This window comes from Lichenostomus cassidix, chromosome 20 (genome assembly GCF_008360975.1).
Source record: "Lichenostomus cassidix isolate B80296 chromosome 20, HeHo_3.0, whole genome shotgun sequence".
Lineage (NCBI taxonomy): Eukaryota > Metazoa > Chordata > Aves > Passeriformes > Meliphagidae > Lichenostomus > Lichenostomus cassidix.
In genome coordinates, this window is record NC_139500.1 from 8041283 (window position 1) to 8064307 (window position 23025).

At 50.3% G+C, this 23025-nt stretch overlaps 1 protein-coding gene across 6 annotated transcripts in view; it reads right to left on the reverse strand.

The window, feature by feature from the left end:
- Positions 1 to 22638, reverse strand: part of CDH22 (cadherin 22) — a 77349-nt gene extending 54711 nt beyond the window's left edge. The window contains exons 1-2 of one of the 6 annotated variants that reach the window (XM_085079601.1): positions 15019 to 15139; positions 14590 to 14800 (exon numbers count right to left, since the gene is read on the reverse strand). The gene's annotated coding sequence lies outside the window, so the exon portion shown is untranslated. Of the gene's footprint in view, positions 1 to 14589; positions 14818 to 15018; positions 15141 to 16846; positions 16960 to 22538 lie in introns of those variants that run through there. The other 5 variants (XM_085079604.1, XM_085079603.1, XM_085079600.1 and 2 more) reach the window with 5 other exon arrangements.
- Positions 22639 to 23025: the final 387 nt, after the last annotated feature.

Genomic DNA, 23025 nt, shown 5'->3' on the forward strand with positions numbered 1-23025 from the left:
TTGGAGTAGTTACCCAGACAGTGAGAGATGTCAATAAACTGAACAGCAAAAGCTGTGCCAGAGCAAGAGCTTCAGGTCAGCACGAAGGGCAAACAGTAGGTGTGGGAAGAACACCTTATCCAGCATCTCTGCCCTGCCACTCTGCAGCACTTTTGCAGGCAACACCTCCAGTTACATCCAAAGTCTGAGTACAAATGAGTTGTACACAGTAAACTCAAGTGCCAAAAAAAGAATTTAACAAAGACTTGATTTGCATGTGTTCTCAGGACAACTATGTCAGCAGAGCCTTGGGGAGAAACAGCCACCACCTGCTGAAGTCTCCCACTCTGCCCACCCAGCATCCTCTCCTTCCCATCCAGGAGCATCCACACTTATTTATAAAGCCCTGCCAGAAGCCTGACAAGGCAGCACTACCAGTGCCAGGGAGGAGTTCTGCAACACTGAAGACCTTCTGAACACATGGGGAGGCTGAAAGAAAGCCAGTCCAATGGAGCAAGTCCTGGCACCACAGCTAACACCAGCATCCAGGGCCCCTGACTGAGCTGGCACATGAAAGCAGCACATTCCCACTGCCTCTAGCACGCAGCACTCAGGGCACACAGCTGGCAGAAAGCACTAACACTGGCTCTGTGATGGCAGCAGGAGCTACCTTCATTCCCCCCATTAAACCATTTCACATCTTAGTGGCAGCTTATTTCCTCCACAACACAACTATCCCAGCAACACAGTGCAGACAGCCCTGTGCACACAGGAATGGCAGTGCTCCTTGTTCAGAAATGGACACTGAGCCTGCTCTGTCAGACTGACTAGAGTTAGAGCACATAAATGGAAGCAGCACAATCCCAAACAGTATCAATACACCAGTAAAAATAACTGTTTAAATGCACACGCTAAGGCAAGGCAGAAAAGAGGAAGTGAGGGCAGAAGATGCTGCAGTGGGCGAGCTCCACTTGAGCAGAGCTGCTCCCTGGCTGGCAGACAAGCTGGCCCACAGTTCCCAAGGCAACTTGTTCAGCCCTGTTGCATCTGAGCACTCCACAGAGCAGATTCTGCCAGGGAGAGGAGAGTCCTGCTGAGCACCCATGGGCTGGGCTGCGTTGCTGTGGGAAACACAACCTTATGTATAGTCTTAGCTATTATGCTGGTTTTTTATATTTAACAGATTTATCATCTGAGCTAATATGGTTTGCTGGTGGCTGTCTCACATATCCAAAGTTCAGATACTCTCAGCTGAGCGGTTTGAATGCTCTTCCTGTGAGCAGCAATGCAGGTGCTGTAACCCAAGTTGCCTCAACCAGGTCCCAGACATCAAACCACCTACAGAACCTGTGGTGACTTCCAGTCCCCTGCACTACAAAACACTGACCCAGACACACATCTGCAACCAGGCTCATTGCCACAAACCAGATCCTTCTTCTCCAGTGGCAAATTCTCAGCCTGTGTCTCTTCTGTGACAGCTTCAGGGTCACATCTCTCCTCGTTGTGCACACCCTTCTTTCCACCTGTCACATCACAGACCTCTTCAGAGGCTGAGAACCCAAGAGCCTCAAGTCCTGCTTGTGCCCTTGCAGGAATCAAAGCACCTCAGAAAGTCCTGTGCCTAGGCATCAGGATGAGCACAATATTTATTTCCCTGTGTTATTGAAAACTTTTCAATAAAAAACAGCTGGAAGTGCCACTTCTCTCTGCCACATGTGAGCAGCAGGGCCATAAATAAGCAGTGGGAGCTGCTGCTGCAGCCAGCCCAGCCCACAGCAGTACACATGCACCCACATGGCAGCCTGCCCAGCACTCACCACACCAGGCAGGTTTACATGCAGAGGTGAGCCACCAGACCTTCACATCACCTCAGGCCCAGGGTGATGTCCCCTGTCCTGCTGTTCTGCCATCCCTGCTTCCTAATTATCAGCACAACTCCCCCCTCCCCTCCCCTCAAGAGCTTGTGCAGTTTGTTGGTGTGCATTTGGCACAGCTATACTGTACATCATGTTGACAGTAGAAATTACATCCTGAGCTTATGTTTTACACTGTGCTCTGTCAGAACTCACCGCAGCCCAGTGATCAGGACAAATTGAATAGCATCCCGTCCATGTCAATATTTATTTCATTTTACAAATGCAGGCTGATGCAGGAGAGAGTAGGCAGGGGGAGGGGGAAGACATGAGCAGGAAACAGCACACCAGCATAGCACTGCCCAGTACACCACAGTCCTACATTACCACCCAATGTGACAGGACCAGGGCAGTGGTGACCCAGGAGCCCAGGCAGGGTTATCCCACTCAGAGGCCAGGGAGCACCCCAGGACCTCATGCAGTGCTGCCATGCCCATAGCTCTACTGGAAGGGTTGGTACACCGGTACTGTTCCTCTGAGACAAGCCCTAATAATTGGCAGAAAATGCAGAATTTCCCACCAGCTACCAGAAGATGCAAATGAGGGGAAGGAGAGCCCTCCCTCCTCGACCTCAGCCTGCAGTCTCAGCAAATGTGAGCTTGGATGTCCTGTCTTGGCTCCTCACTCCTCCTGGCAGAGAGGCATCAGCTATCAGCACAAGCATCAGGACTGCTCCAGCTGTTCAGAATGGTCACAAGGATGCTACAAAAGCTGCTGAGGAGCAAGGCAGGAGCAAGTCATTTTTGTGCCACCCTCTAGAATGCAGAGTCACATCATGAATACCAAGCACAAGACAGGAGCTCCTTAAAGCCTGGGCTTTTTTTCTGCTGTTCCACGGCACTTCCACACCCCAGAGGACACAAGGAAATGAAGGTTGCAGTAGGAGGGTCACTGGTCAGAGACAATCACTCAGTCCTGATGCCCATAGTCCTCTTGCTGCTGGATTAGCTGGCTACAGAATGACTTCAAACTGGTAGTGTCCCTTACCCGGCTCCAGCCCTGCTATCCAGCAAAGCCAAGGAAGGAGCAGACAGCAGCACAGCAGGGACAGTCCTCGGGGAGGGGACAGCAGTGGCTGCCAGCACTTGCATGCAGAATCCCAAACTCATGGCTGAAAACTGGGAGCTTGTGGACTCTCATGCTGCCAGAGAGCTGCTCATTACAATGTGCTCTCCCAAGGGCAGATCATGCAGGGACAAAAGGGGCTGGAGAAGAGCTGCAGTGTGCCTGCATTCTAAGGTCTGTCATGTTGGTTTGGAATGGCTATCTCTGACCACAGTCACAAGGAAGCCACACAGGTCCAGCATTGTTCTGCAGGCTTTGGCACTGACCACAGTCACCTCACATGGAGGCTGCAGAGAAGAGCATGTGGAGATACAAGAGGCAGGCTGGAGATGCACACAGAGCACAGTCACAGCTTTGTCAAAGGTTTGCAGTGCTGTTTCCAACAGGCAGGACTACAGTATCTTTAGAGATGACTCAGGGCAGAAGTCAGATGGACAAAAGCTCCTGCAGACTCCCAGCAAGCAGCCATACATGCCCCACAGTTAGAGCGACAAGAGCAGCACAAGCTTCACACCAGCTTGTTCCCAAAACATGCAAACCTATCTGGAAACCCTTTCCAAGGAGTGAGGCCGACTTCCAGCACCAACCAGCCCCCTCCATTCCCTGCCAAGCCCTTTCTGACCACACTGTACCTTTACCTGAGAGCTCAGAGGATGTGCACTGGCTCCAGTACCATTTGTGCCAGATGTGTCACCTTAAGGGAACAGCTGAGGCCACAAGCAGGCACAAGAGCAGCTCTGGGGATCAAATTAGTGCCAGCTCAGTCTGCATCCATGGGGAGCCCACCTGCTTCACATCTGAGAGCGCGGGCAGAACAAGAGCTCAGCCTCACACAGCCCTTGATGGGAGATGGGGCAGGAAAAAGCCTGAAATTACTCCAACAGTAATTCTTCTCCAGCACTGCCTACAGTGCAGCACAGGGGCTGTAACTACGTCTGCTCCAGTTAAAAAGGATTCAAATCCGCTAAATGCTCCCTTTCCTGGGAAAAGGAACAGGCTGGCTGGAGCACACTCCCCATATCTGTTGTACGGAGGTAATACAAGCATGGCAAGGCTGCTGCAAAGCTTTAAGATGGTTCATAATCTCCAGGCCTAGGGCTAAGACATGAACTCAGGCTCTCTGGAGCTCACTTCCTCTACTGGATATTGTAAGACAAGATGAGGCAAAGATACCTTTTTTTTTTTTTTTCCCCTTTTATAAACTTCTCCTCAAAATCTAGAGACAAGAGATGAGGCAATCTTGCCAGACATAAAATACTGTCAACTCCAAGCCAGGCAGGCGTATCACAATCAAACCTCCAACGTCCCACGTACTGTCTCTTGACAATGCACATCAGGACTACACCAAGCCTGGACCACTGCACCTTGGCCAAGCACCCACCTGTATCCCCACAACTTCCCACAGCTCCTCTCTAGCATCCCAGAGGCATGCCAGGGTTACCCCTTTGGGCTGGACAATGGAATGGTGAGGACACTGAGCCCTCTTTAGTTTTAAAACACCAGGGACCAAGAACACAACCTGGCTGCAGCTCCAACTTGTTCTGCACTGCTGCAGCTCCCACACACCAGTGTCCTTGACTGGAATACCTGAACACACATCATTACTTCTGTAAGGGATGGCAACACTGCTGAAAGCAAAGGTGTGGGATGCCCACTACCATCAAGACAGATGACGATCATAGCTGCTGCACTGCAAGTTGCCATTCCACAGCAGATCCCATAAGTGGCTCTCAAGGTTCAATGTTCAGATAAAGCTGGACAAAGTATTAGAAAACTGGTGCCACAGAGAGCAACTGGAAGCTAGAGATGTTTTTGCCACTACAAGTTCTGAACCCCCTGTTTCACCCTCTACTGAAATGGATCTTGCAGAAGGCATGCCCTAACTCAATGTCCCTTCCAGAACACCAACAAATTTTGCCAATCAAGTGAGATGGGTAGAAATATTAACCTGGATGGCACATAGCATCTCAGTGTGTACAAATGCCAGAGATCAGTAGCCAAGGGATTCAAAACTGTAGAGGCTTTTGAAATAAGATATTTAAATTACTTTTATCTTTACTTATATAGTGTAAGGGTCATGTAACCACTTATGGGATGAACATATCCCAGGTGCAGGTTCAGACTGTGCAAGGCAATGTTTGGTATCAATCTGCCTTTCAGCAACTCTTCAGCCCTGATACATAGCACAGAAGACAGGCAGCCAATGATAAAATCAAGTTCTCTCACTGATGTCACCCTAGCCTCAGCTTTGACAACAGGGCAGAAAAGCCATTATCCGTAGTAAAAGTTTAGTCATGCTTATTCTTGAGGTAAAGCTTTGGATTTCCTCTTTCTGCTTCCTTGGAACTATTCTCCCAGCAAGGAACTCCTTCACCTGCCTTCCTTCTCAGATAAACTTGCACATAGTTGAGAAAAGTTGTTTTTCCAGAGGAATGTGTACCTACACAATGCTCAGGACTGTATGACTAAACATGTATCTTCTTCCTTCTTTTTAAGTTGCTTTAAGTTTAATTATTGTCCCCTTTGATGCTGCCTAAAGAAATTATAATAGAAGAATGAGACAACTGCCAGAGCAGGAGCTATTCACAACCTTTGACTTTCATGTTCAGTCACTTTCTCCCAGACACACTGGGAGGAACAGTATTTGTTAAAGCTCTCACACAAGCATTGTTTGGAAAGAAGTATTTTCGAAGTTTAGGAAGGTTTTCTTTTTTTTCTCCAAATCTTCTCCAGTCCAAGTTTCAAAGAAATTTTAATTGCAAAGAAAATCTCAACATTTGCCCTAGGGAAGAGAGTTTTACAGCCATAACGGTCTCGCTCTGCAGCAATTCTTTTCCAAATATGGAATTTTCATGCCTTGTCTACGTGAATACAATACTTTTAATTCGTCTTTAAAAACAATTGCTGAGAGGAGGTGGAAGCAGCCATCACAGCATCTCTGTCACAACTGCTGGGATGGACATAGCTCTTCCTGCTGTGGTGAGAAACCTCCAGAGCTCAGAGCAAGTCTTTAATTTTAGAATCTGGAAAGAGAGCTGCATCTGAAAGTCATTCCCTTACAAACACCCTGCAGAGAGTCAGAAGTGGCATTCCCAAAAGAGACACATCTTTTATGCCCCAGCACCTCCTGAGGAGCCAGAAGTGCTCTTGAGCAGTGGGGCAGAGAACCCTCACTAGCCTCCATTGCCAGAGCTTGTGGCACAGCCCAAGGACACACAGAGACCACTGTCACTCCCCACCTTGCCTCCTGCTGCCACTTCTTTGGGGCCTGAACACCAGCAGAAGTGACAAGAAAGGAAAGGCATGACCTCAAAACAGGATACTGGAATCAAAGCTTATGGCCCAGACAATGGGCCCTTTGGATAGGAATTAAAGGAAAAAGTAAAATAAAAAAGCCCAAAATGGAATTCTTCCACTTTGACAAATGTGGAGGGAATTGGGTCCTTTTAAGCCAATGTTTGGCAGATGCATGAATTATTTATCATTCAATATTGTGTGATTAAATGGAAAATTGAAGATGTTCATAGCTCTGCCTGCAACTTTCCACCTCTTGTGAAAGTCTCCCCAAATTCCTACATAGAATAACAAGTGGGTATTATACTGAGTCAGAAAGGTTCAAAGAAACCTCCTTCAATATGCTTCTCAAGGTTCAAGGTCACGTTCAGACTCAGTCCTCTGGTGAAATAAATACTATGGCAGGCACACATCACTTTCAGGAAGGTCTATTGCTGCTGCTCACTCTTCTTCCCCATACATCTTAATCCTCTTAGCAATTTTGTCCTTGGAAATCCCTCAGTCTTCATGACAGGAGATCTGCAACCCCTCTTTACAGAATGCGAGAGACTGAGGAAGTCCCTTCCCCTGGCAGCACACTATCATTTTGTGACTAAGACCAGTCCCCCACAGGATCCTCCACAAGAAGCAGCAAGTTTGTGAGGGAGGACAAGAGAGCAGCAAAAAGCCAGGATAAGACCTGAGGGGGCTGCACCTGCAGTTTTCACAGTACTTTTCTGCAGTGTAAGAAGATGATCTGGTTGTGCACAGCCCAGACTAGAAGCAGGCACCAATTTGCTGTTTCAGATACCTCTTCAGGTGCCTTTGGCCCAAGCTAAGTGGCTTCCTCAGCACCTCAGGATAAGCCTGCAGCAATAAACAGCTGTTAGAAAGGTGGAAGAATGAGTGTAATTAGTCTCTTTAATGCCAATTTCAACCTGATCTCTCACACTTAAGAAAACTGTTACAACGATTTTCTTTTTTTCAGAGGAGCTCATTAAATAAAAATTAGAAACAAGATAGTATAATGGGTAAGAAAATTATTTCTGCAATATCCTGCTAAAATCCAATACTGCCCTGCCTATACACAGGCTTTTCTGGTTTGGAAGAAGATGCTCCAAACTTGCCTGCTCTCCAGGAATACCTATGCACCAGGAAGAAAAAAGGAATCTGGCTAACACAGGAATTTAGGAACCTGAAGCAGAATGTTACAGAGCCTCATCCCCCAAAAAGGAAGCAAACACGCTTTGCTAAGGCGCAGCACTGTGCAGAACACTCCACCACAGCTGGCAGAAACCCCTGTCAGCTGAGTCTCCAACACAGGTAGTGCATTTTGGCCAAGTCTGTTTGAAAATCAATGTCCCCAAGAGAAGCACAGCAAGGAGTGGCCCCCTGCACACCCACCAGGGCTGCCCAGGTGATAGGAGCTCTGCTGTGTCCCTCCCTGGGTCCCTGAGGCTGCACGTGGAGCAGAAACAGGTCACAAGTGGGCAGGTGTTCTTGAGAATGAGCACAGGAGCATCACAGCCCCACAGGAGCCTCTGGATGCTCACCCTGGTAGACACTTATTCAAAGCAAAGCCCACCTCACCCTCACAAAGGACAACCAGGAGGGACCAGAGCCTCTTGCTGGGCCACACTAGAGCAGATATGCAAGGAATCCTCACAGCAGAGCATTTGCCCACGAGCTGCAGATAACAGCCTTCTCCAGACTAAAAGACTGACCTCCTTGTAAGTGACTTGCAGACAACAGCAACAGGCTAAATTTTGCATTCAACCATTAATGATTGATGCATTATTTATTTGGAATCATTTGCTTCATTCTGCTAATCACATCACCACTACCAGCTCCTGACAATGAGCAGTGCTTAGAGTCAGGTCCCAGGAGTCAGTTGCTGCCCAGAGCAACTCAAACTGCTGCCCAGCAGCATCGGGGTTATTTCACCTCCCCAGGAAAAACATCCAAGCTTTGCCAAAGCTACTCACTGCTCTGCAGACGCCACAAGCCACATATCCTCTGATGGCCAGCATCTGGCACTCCTGCACACTGCCCCATGTCCAGAAGGAGCTGCTGAAATCAGCTTCTCTCTCCCCATGGGTCACTTGCACAGTCAGAAGAAACCTGCACCACTCTCATGCTCCTCCTGCCCTGAGCCCAGCCTCCTGTTGGGGTTTAACTGCATGACAAGATAATCACTATGAGCTTCTGCCAAATTCACATGCCAGATCAGTGGTCCAAATTGGGCCCCACCAAGAAGCCCTCCCTGCCAGGGCAAACAGCTCCATATAGAGAATCCTCACAGAAACCAGACTCCCCCAGAGCAGGGCAGCCCTTCCTCCGCTCTGTGCCACAGACTGAAACATCCCACTTCTGTCACTCCAGTCACTCCTGTGCCTTCACTTTGCAGGCAAAACCCACACAGCAGAGAGCAGAGACCGCTTTCCCCAGAGGAATTAGTCCTTTGGGAATGGACCAAATCAGGATGGGAGCTCTGGAGAGAAGCACAGAGAGACCACCCGTCCCAGGTCACTTGCATGCAAATGAAGAAGTATTTTAGCAACCTGTCTGGTAGAATCAAATTTTCATATCCTTCCATGCCCGCTAAATTCTGCTCACAAAGACCAAGAAAAAAAGGAAGTAAAAGCCTTAATAAATGCTGGAAGAGCAGGGAGCTCACACCAGCTCCCAGCCCAGCGTAGCTCAGGGATTATCTAGGCAATAGTTTATTTTTCTCTCCAGTATCATTTTCCCAGCTTGATCTCTACTGTCGCAGTATGATGGTTTCACCCCATTAGCCTTGCTTAAAAAAGTGATCCCAGGACTGTGAGTGTTATTGCCCACATAAATCAGGAGGCTTTGAATATGGAGCACCTTTAAATAAACAGCTGATGGAAGTGAAGTTCCGGGATCATTATTAATAGCTTTTCATTTCTGTGTCCGCTGTGCTGTGACATTCTTTCCCAGCAGAAAGCCTCCGCTTCCTATCCCCAGTACATCTGATCCCATGAGTCCTCCAGTCAGAATGAATGACTGTACCTTTGTGTTAATTGCATCGCCCGTTCCACAAACGGAATACTAATACTAACTAGCAAGAGGAGGAGAGTTTGCAGACCAGGAGTGATGGGACAGTTTAGAGAGACACACCAGTCCCACTGTCTTTCTCTGGTCTGGTCCTTCTGCCTCCCCTTGTGGGAGGGCAGATCCTGGATCTTCCAACACACACCCGTAAATGCTACAACAGGTGAGGAGGTCCTGTTCCATTTCTGTCCTGTCTGAAGTGCCTTATACTGGACAGACACCAACTTTCCCTGTTCTGCCAACATCACACCTTTCACACTCCCCCCATAAGCAGAATGATGCCATTCTCCACATTCCAAACAGCTTAAGGATGAGTCCAAAGTGACACACACCCTTGGAAAGGCAGCCACCACAGAGCAGCCCCAACAGTACTTACAGGTGCTGTTCAAAAATTCCCCCTGGCCAGATCCAGTTTATTTTTCACTAGCATGACTTGCCCAGGGAGAAATCATTCTCTTCTTCCTCCACCTTCAGCTATCAGGGACTCTCCTGAGCACTGCAGGCATGTGCACAGCAACCAGGGGCAGACCTAAGGGCAGCAACAGCTACCACCCACTCCCCTCTCCCAGGGTGGTAGCCTGGGACAGGGCTAGACATCTCATCAAGAGGGACCTTGGCCACCTGCTCTGGGAGCCCCTGGCTTTACTTTCTGCTGCCAGCACTGACACACAACACAGGTGTTCTCAGGCTGAATTGCCAAAATTCTTCATGTGCAGGACCCAGAGGTCCCAACCCTGCTGCATCTGCAAATGACATCATCCCCCAGGTCTGTGGCTCAGAAAAGAGACCAAATTTCTCCAGGGAAAAAGTGCTCAGGCTCTCTGTGGCACTTTGCCCAAAGAAAGAAAGAAGATGATCCTGTTGACAACCAGTTCCAACAAAGTGACCAGTGTGAGTGCTAGCAAAAAGGCTCCACAGTGGCCCGTGGTGCCCAGGAAAAGGCTGACATGGGTGTTACAGCCCCTCTGCTCTTTACTGCAGACACAAGAACACAGGGTCCTGCTGCCACACAGCCCACCCCCATCTCCTTCTACTGCTCTTGAGTCAGAACCCTGCCTACAGGTCATGCTGCCCAAAGAGAAATCACAGGGGAAGCAAATATCCCAAAACAGCCTGCTGCTGTTTTCAGGGACAGACTTTGCAACAGACATTTGCTGTATAAAAACTCAAAGGGCTGCAAAGAGCAGCAAACCATAGGAACAGGTGATGGCTTTTGATTTTACTGCTTGCTCTTTTCCCAAATCCAGCTCTCAGCAAGGAGATTCAGGACACAGGCATAAATAACAGACGGTTTCACCTATGAGAGAGCTAAAGTGGAAGCATCAGAAAACTGGAGTGTGGCTGAACAAGGCTGAAAGAGACCACTACAGACAGGATGTACATTCCTTGGAGGACTTTAAGAGGGACAAAAAGTGTTAAATGTGTCTCCTGATTTCAGAACCCTTTGCTGTTTAGGGTCTGAATCGTGATGGACTAGCACAGGAAAGCCACATCCTTACAGCAAGTCACTCAGTCTCTGGATATGATTCTGCAAGCCAGCTACAGTACCAGCCTTCCCTCTGCAAGAAACTCTGACCACTTTGTCAAGTGAAGAAAAAAATCTGATTCCCCCTCCACCACCCACACAGTGCTGTATTTGCAGACTGTGAACCAGCATCCAGCAGCCACACAGGGCCTTCAAGCACAGGAAATATAGTGGGTATCACATATGCAAAGCAAGACAGCTTAGTGTATCACTAGAAACACTGCTTTCCAACCACCAGACTTCAGCATCCCATTGAAGCATCACCTCTCAGCAGAGGCCAAATGTGCAAATTGCAGTTGAAAGGGAGAACATTTCTGAAAGCTTGAAGCACGTGAACACAGCAGACTGGAACAGAATCTGCAAGTAGATTCACTTTAATGTCACTACCAAACCAATGGCACAATGAGGAAAGGACAGACTGGGAGCCCTGGGAACAACCACTCTGCTCAGCACAACTGATAAAGGGAGATTAATCGTCCAGTTCCTCCATCAGGCGCAGGGGTACAGGGCTTTGGTGTAAAACTCCATCAAACAAGGCCAGCGTCTTCACTTCTGACATTGCTGGATGGACAGAGCACACAGCGTGAGGTTCTGCACAGGCCTTATTTCACAATCAAGCCCTTTGCTTCTGACACTCCTGGCAATAGTGAGACTATGAAAATCTTCTCAACTCAGCACACAGGCTTTGAAGGGTCTTTCCTCACGTATCTGCACAAAGCAGGGACCTTGGGGCCTTGTATGTAGGTTCTAATGTTATTATTATCAAAAGGAATAAAGAGGGACATGGTGTAGCAAGAGGCAGCAAAGCAGCCCAGGGAACAAAGGGAGAAAGAAAGAGAGAGATTACAGTAGCAACAGGGAGGACAGAAAAGCAAATGGACAAAGTGCATGTGAAAGAATAGAGCCAAGGAGATACATGTACACGTGAGCAAGCAGGATTGTGCTGGAACACGTGAGAGTGTGAGCATGCAGGAGAGGGCACAGACACTCACACAGGAGGTGCAGCCATTTGCAGCTCCGAGTCCTCCTGCCCACCCAGGCTGGCAGCCTGGCTCTGCTTCAGGATGGGGTCTCCCCAAAACCACCCCAGAGCATGTGCAGGACTCCTCTGACCCAACCTTCTCCATCCAGTCCAACAGCCACTCTGACTGTGAAAGATTCTCACAACCTAAAAAACTGAAGCACTGGCTCTGAGCACCCTCCACTCTTCCCAAAGCAGTTCCACATGTGAAAGTGGGAGAACATGTACAGATACAGTGCCACTTTCCTGATGGCTTTCTCTAGCTTTGTCACCCTCACACATCTTGACCCTTTGTATCCTTTTCTGTCACTACACTGCAGACACTTGCTCCCTCACTTTCACTTCCTCTTTCCTCTGGGCTGCTTCACTTCTCCCACTCTACACTCCTTTTTAGCTCATTTGATGACATTTACATTAGGACCACTCACACAACCCCAAGTCCCCAGTGCAGAGCCCACCACCCCCAATCCATGCAGCCACTTGCAAAAGTGCTGAAATCCCAAATTGCACATGCACCCCCTGTGTGCTGCCACACTGAGGCCCCCATTGCTCCAGATGGACATTGGACTGAGTCAACCAGGAGGACTGCAGTGCAGAAAAATGAATTCCTTTGTGTCCTCCTCTCCAAATCACCACCCTTCTCAGGCTGCTGGGCTAGCAGCTGCCTCAGAGAGAGTTTGGGCATCCAAAGCCAAGCAGTGTCCAGCCAAGAAGCCATTCCAGCTCTCCTTGGCCTCTGAGTTGTACATGTCTTGTCCCTCACCTCTCCCATCAGACCTCACAGTGATGTGAAACCAAAACTCACACCTTGAACACGCAGTCACTGTGATTCCAAAACAGAATAACACACAGCTTCCCTGAGCAGGGCTGATAAACATTTGAGAGGTGCAGGACCGAGCCAGACACAAGCACTGCATCTGTGCAGTCCTTGGTCCCCCATGCTGGGGGACACCAAGAGCATGCACTCATGAAACAGCTTTTCTCAACTTGGGACACATAGGCACAGACAGACCTCACACACAAAAACATACAAAACATAAAATGTTATCAAAGACTCCACGCATTGGCTAGAAGAGGACAAAGAAAAACTGTCATCACTATTTCTATATATACTTGGGAAGCACCAGATAGCACAGTGATGGACTAGATATAAAGAAGATAGAGATGAGTCTCAGTCCCAGCCTTTGATCGCTCACAAGGGAAATGCATGTGCTGCCTTCTGGAAACCAGGACCAGACACTGTGTCCTACCTCTGCCTAAGCCCAGCTCAGCTGCAGTTTAAAGAAAAGGCCTTCCAGCCTGGTGCTTCACAGTCCCTCCCTCTCGTTTCTATTTCACAGCAGCTTTTCACAACCGTGACAGTGCTTACTATAAGCAACACAGGCTCAGCTGCAGGATTTTCTCCTTCTGGGACAGCCTAAGGTTTGCAAAATGCCTCCCTGGAAGCACCAAGCTTGACTGGAGCCTGTGGCCAGGAAGTGAAGGGAGACACTGAGCAGCAGCCCTGAACAGTCATAGGTCAGACCCTTTCCTGCCAGCTCCAGCACTCTGAAGGACTGAGACTAATTCACACCAGCTGAGCAAGCAGCTCACGGCTGACATGTAGCCCTGCTTCCCAAGGCTTGTTTTCCAGCACTCCACTGCCTCTCTACCTTCTCTCAACACACTTGATGCCTGGCAGCACCCCAGGCAGTGCCATGCCTCTGCCCTGGACACCCTGAGTGTGCCTTGGCCATTAGATCCCCAGGACTTAGGCCCCATCTCCTGCTGGCCAGGTCTGACAAGAGCTCTTTGCCAGGCATCTCCCTCAGAGTGAGCACTAAAAGGTGTTTAACTGTACTGTACTGGGTATGGCTGGGAGGGAGTTAATCTGCTTTGCAAGAGCTTATATGGTGCTGAGTTTTAGATTTGTGACCAAAACAAAACCAGTAACAGAACAATATTTTAGTTACATTAGTGCCCAGTGGTGTTTGTAGTGTCAAAAGCTTCTCTGCTTCTCACTATGCCCCCCAGTAAGTAGGCTGGGGATGCACAAGAATTTGGGAGTGGATGACCCAGACCAACTGCAAAGCTACCCTGTCACATCTAATGTCGTGCTCAGCAATAAAGAGGAAGAGGGGGATATCAGATGGGTTCAGCTCAGGAATTGCCTGGGCATCAGTTTACCCACAGAAGACAGGGAGTGTTTGCCTTTACATCTCTTGTTTTCTTTCTCTCTTCTTCCACTTCCACTTATTAAACCATTTTTATCTCAACCCACACATTTTCTTGGTTTTTTCTCTTTCTTTCCTCTTTCCATGCCCCACTTGGGAATGAGGGAGTGAGCAATTAGCTGTGTAGGGCTTAGCTGCTTACCAAGGTTATCCCACAACAGACCCAAAACACTTGGCAGCACCAGTATAGGCCATGTTCAGAGCCAGAGCTGAGGAAATCAGACTGAACCCTTCCAAATGCATTAACCAGAAAGCAGCAGCCGTGGCAGAATGAGAAGCTGCCATTCTCCTTGCACAACGCTTTGAGCCTGAGTCTTGTGATGTGAGCTCACATCTCCAATTCTGGAGCAGCCAAGCACCACCCCACTTCCCATATAATCCACTAAAATACATTAGCACTCTAGGTGCAAAACCAATTAAAGCCTCTGCTGATGGTTCCAGCATCCTTCCCAGCCAGACACACGTCTCCCATTGTAGAAAAATGTAAACAGCTTTTTCAGACAAAAATCTATATATGCTCACCTGTGGCGGCCACTCCAGTTGGGGAAGGCTCAGTGCTTGCATTTCACTTCATACCTCGCTCACTTTGTGGTACCAAGGAAGGGAGCAGCATCATCTGTCAGCACAAGTCAGTCCTCTAGGCAGGACTTCACAGCTCCAGCTCAAAAGCTCATCTGCCTTTGCTAATCCATTGCCAAGTCCCGGGCAAGGCAAAGCAAGGCCATGTCTACCCCTGCAGGGTCAGCCACAGTCCCTGGTCACTCATGCCATGGTCCATGGGGAGTCCCAGTTGCAGCCCCAGTCCTTTGCACACCTGGGGCTTGCCCACTGTCCACACACCCAGCTGGCCAAGGCACTGGCATCAACCTTTGCCATACCTGCCATGGAGGCTGTTCCCGTCTGGCATGGCCACGAGAAGCTGGGCCAAATCAAACCCGCCCAAGGGCTCACCTGAGAGATGAACCTGGGCAACAAAGCAAAGAAGATGGATTGGGGAAAGACACAGTCACTCCTCAGCCACAGCGAGACGAGCAGAGCGATTGCCCAGTGGAGTATCCCGATTCTCAGCTCACCTCTCACGGCACCTTTCAGATTAATTGGTTAATTGGCACGGCGGGCTGTGCATATGAAAGGAGGAAGGATGGCTCCCTCTGCCGGCACCGGCCCGACGAGGAGCCCCCCGCCCGTCCTCCGTCCCCTCCGGCACCCAGGAGCAGCCGGACCCCTGCCCTGGGCACGGCTGACCTCGCACTGCCACAATATCCGAGAACTGCCGTGGGAAGAATTCCCATCTCTGCGGCACAGCTGAGGATGCCCAGTGCGGGGGTGCCTGCACTGGGACAGTGTTACTGCAGCAGGAGTTGTTTTGCAAAAAATACCATGCCACTGGGAAACAGCCCGGGAGGGCTGTAGCAAACGAGTGTTCAGCTGACTTTTAAAAGTTTAAGCAGGGATGTAATTTCTTAAGGACTCTGCTGATGCTCAGCTATTCCTACCTGCCATCAAAAGGTTTAGCTGTATTTCATAAGTGGGAAGGCAGCCAAGCTCAGAAAGCTGGTGAAGTCCAGCTCTCAAAGCAAGCCCCTCCCTCACCTGTCTGTCCTCGACCTTCCAGACTCCAGTGGCAGGGGGAACAATTCCCTCTCCCACACAGGCACAAGGCTGTCAGGAACAGCCACATGCCTAGTTTGGGCTGTAAAAACAGGGAAGAAAGCACATTCTCACACAGCTAAAAACACTGAATAAGGAAAATACAAAAAGATCCAAGGGTAATGCCAAAGTTTGGTACGGGGGGGTAGAGGGGAACGTGTCCGGTCCCACATTAACAAAATGACTTGCTCAGTGTTAGTATGTGCACATCTCAAACTGCTTCTCTCTAGAGGGGGTGATGAGGACAGGAGGAGGTTCTCAGAGCTTAGGAGCCACTTTTAATGACAAGGATTATTGGAGAAACAGCATTTTGGGGATTTGGGATTCCGGGAAGCAGCTGCAGTAGGAACAGAGGGAGATAATCCCAGTGTGACAGACACAGACACAAGGAAGCAGGACTGGAGAGAGGAGTGCAGCATCCACAGGCACACACAAGTTACTGTCTGGCACAGGGGAACAGCCATTCCAGAGCAGCATGCTGCCAGAAGAAGAGCCTGGCCCAGGGCTTCCACTGCTCTTCTCTCCTTGGATGGCCAGACCAGGATGGTTTCTCTGTACCAGCCAAACCTTTATCTGTCCTCCCTGACTCTGGCCAACAATGGGACCTCAGAGCCAGAGGATGCACGTGCCCTACAGGCTGCCATAAAGGTGATCAGGCTCTCTGGTCAGCCTGTGACCTGTAAGCAAACAGCCAGTGAGGGACATGCAGACCCTGCCCAGGAAGGCAGCAGAGGGGCACCAATGGGGCAGACCCAGGCCAGGGCCAAGGGGACACAAGCCCCAGGGTATCCAGCTCCAACACCTCTCAGGTGGGCACAGGGCCCTTCCTAGGCTGGGGTCTACCTGCACACAGCTGTCAAGTGGCAGAGCGCAGGGAAGGGCAGCAGTGCTCAAGGAAGGGACAGATGGGTGTCACCTGCAGAGGCTGCACCCATGCACAGCACTAGGGACAAGGCTGCCCCAAGCGTGTGGCTGCAGCATCCGAGATAGGCTGATGGCTGCACAGAACTGGACACAGTTCATCTGTGGGAATGAGCTCCCTCCTACCAGGGCCAATATCGGGACTGCATCACACCCTCCAGCTCTGACTCCATTTTGCCATCAAAAACTCCGGGAAGTGCCAGCTTACCAAAGCAGTGTTCAGATCCTGTGCTTGTTCCTGCCGCTGCTGTTTCCAAATGCCTCACTCACATCCCTGGTCTGCAGGGTGCACACCACTACCTGAACCCACATTCACAAGTAGGCTCCTGCCAAAAGGCATTCAGAGCTTTCAAGGCTCCATTTATTGCCAAAGATGTTTCTATGGCGACTCCCTTCACATCCCATCATTGGCTGCGGAAAGCTTCTGGCCATCAGCAGCTTCAGGTGAGTTGAGGGCCTCAAGCCACTTGCACTTGTTAATACCACTGGCTACAGTCAATTGGGAAGAGATTAGCAAAACCTCACCTGAAGAGGCAATGGTGAGTGAGGCAGTGTCAGCAAGCAAAGAGGAGCAAGCCCATGTTTCCTTCCCCTTGGTGTTTCCTCAAGTACTGTATCAGAGAGGAGCAACAAAGAGGGGCAGGAGGTATCTGCAAAAGGGTAATGGACAAACAGTTCTGTTTTCATGATTCCCTGAAGGACTTCCCAATCAGCAAAGCTCACAGAACTGCCATAACCAAAGTATAGGACCCCTTTGCCCCATGCAGTGACACACCACTGCCCTAAACAGCCAGGATGCTCCCAGCTCTGCTTGGCAAGCACCTCACTACGTGCTCCTACAGAGCAGTCACAGATCCGTGGCTACTGCTGACTAGCACCAGGCCCAGCATCACCTCCATCAGAGCCACAGCTTCCACCATCAGCCTGGCAGGGCCAAATTCAGCACACATGACAGCAATGACAGTGTGAGACAAGCAAGGTTACTTTGTCTGGGGAGCAGACCCTGCCCACAACAGTGTGATAGCAGTGTTAACAGGCACTTAGCCCAGAGCATCAGTCCTGCAGCGTGTGGCAGAGCTAAGGCATGGCTCTGTCACAAGAGATCTGAAATTAGGAAGTGTAGCACTGAGTACAGTCAAAACTGAATGAGTTCTGTTGGGTTTTTTTTTTCCCAGGCTCATGGATGGCACTGCCAGAGCCAGAGTGAGGGGCAAGGAAGTAAGTAAAAGCAGGACAGCAGAACAGGGCACAGCAGCCAGAGAGGAGGCAAGTGCAGATTTCCCAGACAAGAGCAACAGGGCAGGACTGGGAATGCAGAAGTGCAGCCCTTTCCTGAAAAAATGTCATTAGGTTCAATGAGTATTGCAACCTTCCCTCGTGTTCAGTGAGCTATCCTGAGATGGGGCACTCAGCAGAAAGGAGACACTTTCTGAAAAGTACCTTGATTTTCAGCTTGTAGGTGTAGCAGCAATGAATGATGCAGTCAAACCCAGCCCTTGGGCTGGAGCAGATGGACCAGCTTTGGGCTGGAACACAGATGGACCAGCTTTGGGTTGGCTGCCTCTCCTATGCCCAAGGGCACAACTACACCTGCTCTCAAGAAGAAAAATGCAGGGGCCTCAGCTTAGCAGGGTCTGTCCCTCACCTTTTACTCAAAAATGCCTTCTGGGACCTCTGGGGAGAGCTACCCTCAGGTGACACTGGTGTGTGCCCTCACCACCAGCACACTCCCCACGCTGGGCAGGGGCAGCCAGAAAAGACTGGGTCAGCACAGTGTGGAAGCAGCCGAGATAGCACTGAGAAGCTCAGCGTTTGAAGACAAAATCTGTGCCCAGTCACCAAGGCACAGGCACTTCCAGACAACCCACATGCTGTGAATAGTCTCTTCTTGTGCTCCCACCTCCCAGCAGAGTCCTGTATCCCTGTTTGCTGTATGTGCACCAGGAAACATCAACAGCTAAGGGAGCTCTGAGTGAGGCTGCTGTGAGCCCCACACCTGGCTGCCAGCTGCCACCTGCTGAGACCCAGTGTCCCACAGGCTTTCAAAGGAAAAAAGAGAAGGTGCTGTAATGCTGTCAAAGAGCTGAGACATCCATTTGCAAGAATTCCAACCACACTGCAAGAGGATCTGAGGCATCACCAAGAAGACCCACAGCTTCTGTCAGAAAAGAACCTAGACCCTCTGCAGGTGTCCTGATCAGCCTTGTGGGACAAGGAAAGGCAGACACCACTGGAGACAGATCCACTTTTGCTGCCCAGACATTGTACTGCAGAACAACGTCCAACAATCCTTCCCCAACAGGATAACACAGAACTCCCTTCTTCCTGCCACAGCACAAAGGACAGTGAAAAGAAAGAAAAATGAAAGAGATACAGAGCCAGGCTAAAGTAAAGTCTGGACTAGTCTCTGAAAGCAGAGTTGTTGCAAAGGATAAAATTGAAAATTACTCTAATGTGCTGTATTCCTTTTATGGACTTTGCAAATAATAGAAAGTGATGACTAAATGAAAAACAAAATGTGAACTAACTGGGAGGATGGGTCTCTGCAGTGGCTGCTGGCAGGAACAGAGAGCCCCACGCCTGAGCCCTCCACAGCTTTCCAGAGCAGAAACTAACCCACAAACCTGCACAACTGCAGGTCCCACAGAGCTGAGCAGGGAGTGGACACCCAGCCTATGCCAGGTGCACGGGTGAGTCTAAGTCCAGCCCCACTCTAATTCTGCAGCAATTTGCCACCCAAATCCAGCCACAAGGACTTGGCTTTTCTGCTGGGGTAGAATGGGGACTTCACAAGTGACACAGCTCACAGGGATATGCAGGCGTGAGCCTTGTGAATGCTGAAGTAGCCTAATGGAAGGACAGAGTTCTGTGCCCTCACCTGCAGCCCAGGGCAGCCACACACAGACCCATGGGCACAAGGTGACACAGGGGACCCTGCTCACCACAGAGCAGAGAGCATACAGGTATCAAGGGCACAGGGCAGGACACTCCCAGAGCAACAAACGGTCTGAGGCAAAGCTGGTGACATCCCTCCCCATCAGGCACCCCTTCCACAAAGAAACACTATGGGATAAACTGGTGGTAAAGACAAAAGAGATCCTGAGAACAGCAAGGAGCTGTACACCGTGTCCACCTACCACCTCGGGCAAGCAATCTGGCTGGGATTCACACCCACCTCATCTTTACATGTAATTTTTCAAGAAAGCAGATCACTCAAAATGGCCCGTGCCTCAGGATATGTATGGACTTATCTGCAGAGAAGTGTCATTGCTTGTAAACCCAAACACAGTTGCATAACCACATGGTTAAAAGATAATGACACAAATTCATACATGGCTGTATCCTCACACACAAACACTTTAGCAACATGATGTCGGAAGAACCCAAGTCTCACCATGCCATTTCTTTTTCAATCTGTTTTTCTTGACTTTTAAAATATAAAACCAAATTATTTGAAAAAATATGTAATTGTACTTTAAAGGAAGAATGGCAGATTAAATCCCACCTGAAGTCCAGTTTTGTTTCAAAGCTTTCATGAACAATCTAATCCTTCTAATGAAATAAAGTCCATGGGTTGAAAAAGGGGTTTCAAATAAACAAGCATTACCTCTGCAATATTTGCAGCCAAATTTTACTGTTATTGGGATAGTCATCATTAGCACAAAAGTAAAATTTGCTACAAAAAACCCCTTCCTAGCTCAATATTATTTTAATGTGCAAAAACCCCCCAAAAGCTGACCAGACAATATAAACAACAAACAGTAAACTGTGACCCTTTTCTCAGAACCCTTACACACAAAAAAGAACTATGAATTTTTCAAACGTGACATTGCATTTAAATCATGAAAATATCATAATTTTTGGTATGGAGTTAGGAAGAATAGGATTTTAACTGTTATTTTTAATCCAAAGACAACCTTTTCTTTCTTGGTTTTTTTTTTTCTGGAGGCCTGCTAGCTTCTTTTGAAAAGGAGTTTTAAAACTGACCTTGTTCCAATAGCCACTTCTCTGTCATAGGTTTGAAATCACCATATCATACTATAAAGTGTCAATGCACCAAAAAGCAAAGGGCATTTTTTTTTCAGGCAGGAACAAAGCTGGGTTTTTTACCTATGAAACAGCACATACTTTTTCTCTTATAAGCCCACCAATTTCAGTGCTGTATTATTCAGCAACCGGCATTTCATACAGAGACCAAACCTGACTTGATCTGACCCTCACCTCACTGGAGCAGAGACATACGTGAGACAAAAGTCAGCACAGAATCTGGGCCAGCTTATTCAGATTTCAGCAGGCTCTTCCCTGTGCTACTCTCAGGGTACTGTCAACATTTCAGGGAATTCATCAATGAGCAGCACAACCACCTTTTGGCCTTGAACACAAACAAACACAGCACCAGCACAGAGAAACTGTTTCAGACTCAAAGCCAGAGAAACAGTTTATTTCAGCATTTGAAAACTGATGTACCAGGACAATGATCTCCAACCCTGATAATTGTTTGCTGCAAATACTCCTTACCCAGTGCTCTTGACAGAGGTGGGGAGCATTCACCAGCCTCAAAAGGAAAACCTGGCAAAGCCCGGGTTTCGAGCTGGGCATGGAATCTATGAGTACACTGGCTGCAGGCTTCAGCCATGCTCTGTGCATTGGGCACTCTGAAGAGATAGAAACAGGTCCCAAAGAAACAGTCACGAGCTGAGATTTCCTTAGTGGTATGCAAGACTATGTTACAATTCATGGCATTTTAACAGCGCAGTACCAACCTAGGAGCAGAAACAGACAGGCACAGCCCCCCGTTTATTTCCCCAGGCCATGCAAGCAAGCTCTGGAAAACCAGAGCTCTGGTGGAGCCACCCATCCTTCATAGTCCTCTCAGGTCCAAAGGCTTCCCTGAGGTGCACTGCACTGTCTTATGAAGTTATGTGTGAACTCCTGAGCCTGCCCCTCCTTGCTGCTGTCTGCACCATCACCCCTGTAACTAGTCTTGTTCACGCATAAAATGAGGTTAGATGAGAAGACAGGGCAGATTTCCCCAGACTGTGCGGGATGTTAAAACTATCAGAAATCAAATAAAAATGAACAGAGGCATCAACCGCATCCCTCCATTCCCAGACTCACTGCCAGTGCCCGCAGGAGCCCAAATGCCACGGGGTGGGTTTCCCCGGATGACCGGTGAGAGGCACCTGGTGTGGCAGCACTGGGCCAGGGCACGCCAGGGAGCAGATGCGGCTGCAGCTCTCGCTCCCAGAAGGCCTGTGCACAGCCAGTTGGGAACCACATTTTAAATGAGGAAACTGCTAGTTTTAGAACAGTTATTTTTAGTTTGTTGTTAGAAAAAATGTGGCTCTGTGAGGAGAGATGTTACCCGGCCGGCTCTAAGGGCTCCCGCTGGGTTCCTCAGGCATCGCAACCACACATCCACACGCGCCCCAAGCAAAGCCCGTGCAGAATGGGCACGGAATGAGCACGACGGCTCTGGTCTGAGTGAGAGAAATGGGGAGATGGCTCTTGGGTAGGAAGGAGCCGAAGAGGATGTTTTAAGATACCACCGGTTAAAAACCGAGCTGCAGCTCCTTAAGCACTGGACTGCTTTAATTGGAGGGTGTGCTCGGAACCGCCGCTGGCGGGGCCGCGCCGAAGGCATCAAACCTCTGGCTTCGCCCGCCGACACCGAGAAGACCGGGGCACCCCGGGGCGCGGGGCTGCACGGCCCGAGGCGGCGGCGACCCCGGGGCCGGGCGGCGGGACAGGGCCGAGCCCGCGCTCACCCGCGGGGAGCGCCCGCCGCAGCCCCGCCGAGCGCCGGCAAAGTTTGCGGCGCGGCGAGGGACGGAGAAGTTGGGCTCCCCCGCCGTGCCCGCCCCGCCGCCCCCCGAGCCCCCGCCCGCGCCGGCTCTTACCTGGGGCGGCGGCCGCGGCGGCTCCCCCGCGCCGGGCGCTCGGCCTCCCGCGGCATCCTGCGCGGCACCCGGCGGCGCGGCCCCGGCGCGGAGCGGAGCGCAGCCCCCGCAGCCGGGCACGGAGCGGAGCGGAGCCCCGGCGCCCCGGCACGGAGCTGAGCGGAGCGGAGCCCCGGCAGCTGCGCACGGAGCGGATCTCAGTCTCGGCAGCCGGGCACGGAGCAGATCGCAGCCCCGGCAGGCGGGCAGGGAGCGGAGCGGAGCCCCGGCGCCCCGGTACGGAGCGGATCGCAGCCCCGGCAGCAGCGCGGAGCCCCGACCGGCGGCGGCGGCGAGCGGAGCCGGCTGCTGGCACCGGGCGGGCAGGGCGCGAGGCGGGGCGCGGGCGGCGGGTGCGCGGCGGGGGCTGCATGTGCGGCGAGAGCCGCCTTCCACCCCCTCGCTCCCCTCGCTCCCTGCCTGCCTCCCCTCCTTCCCCGCCAGCCCA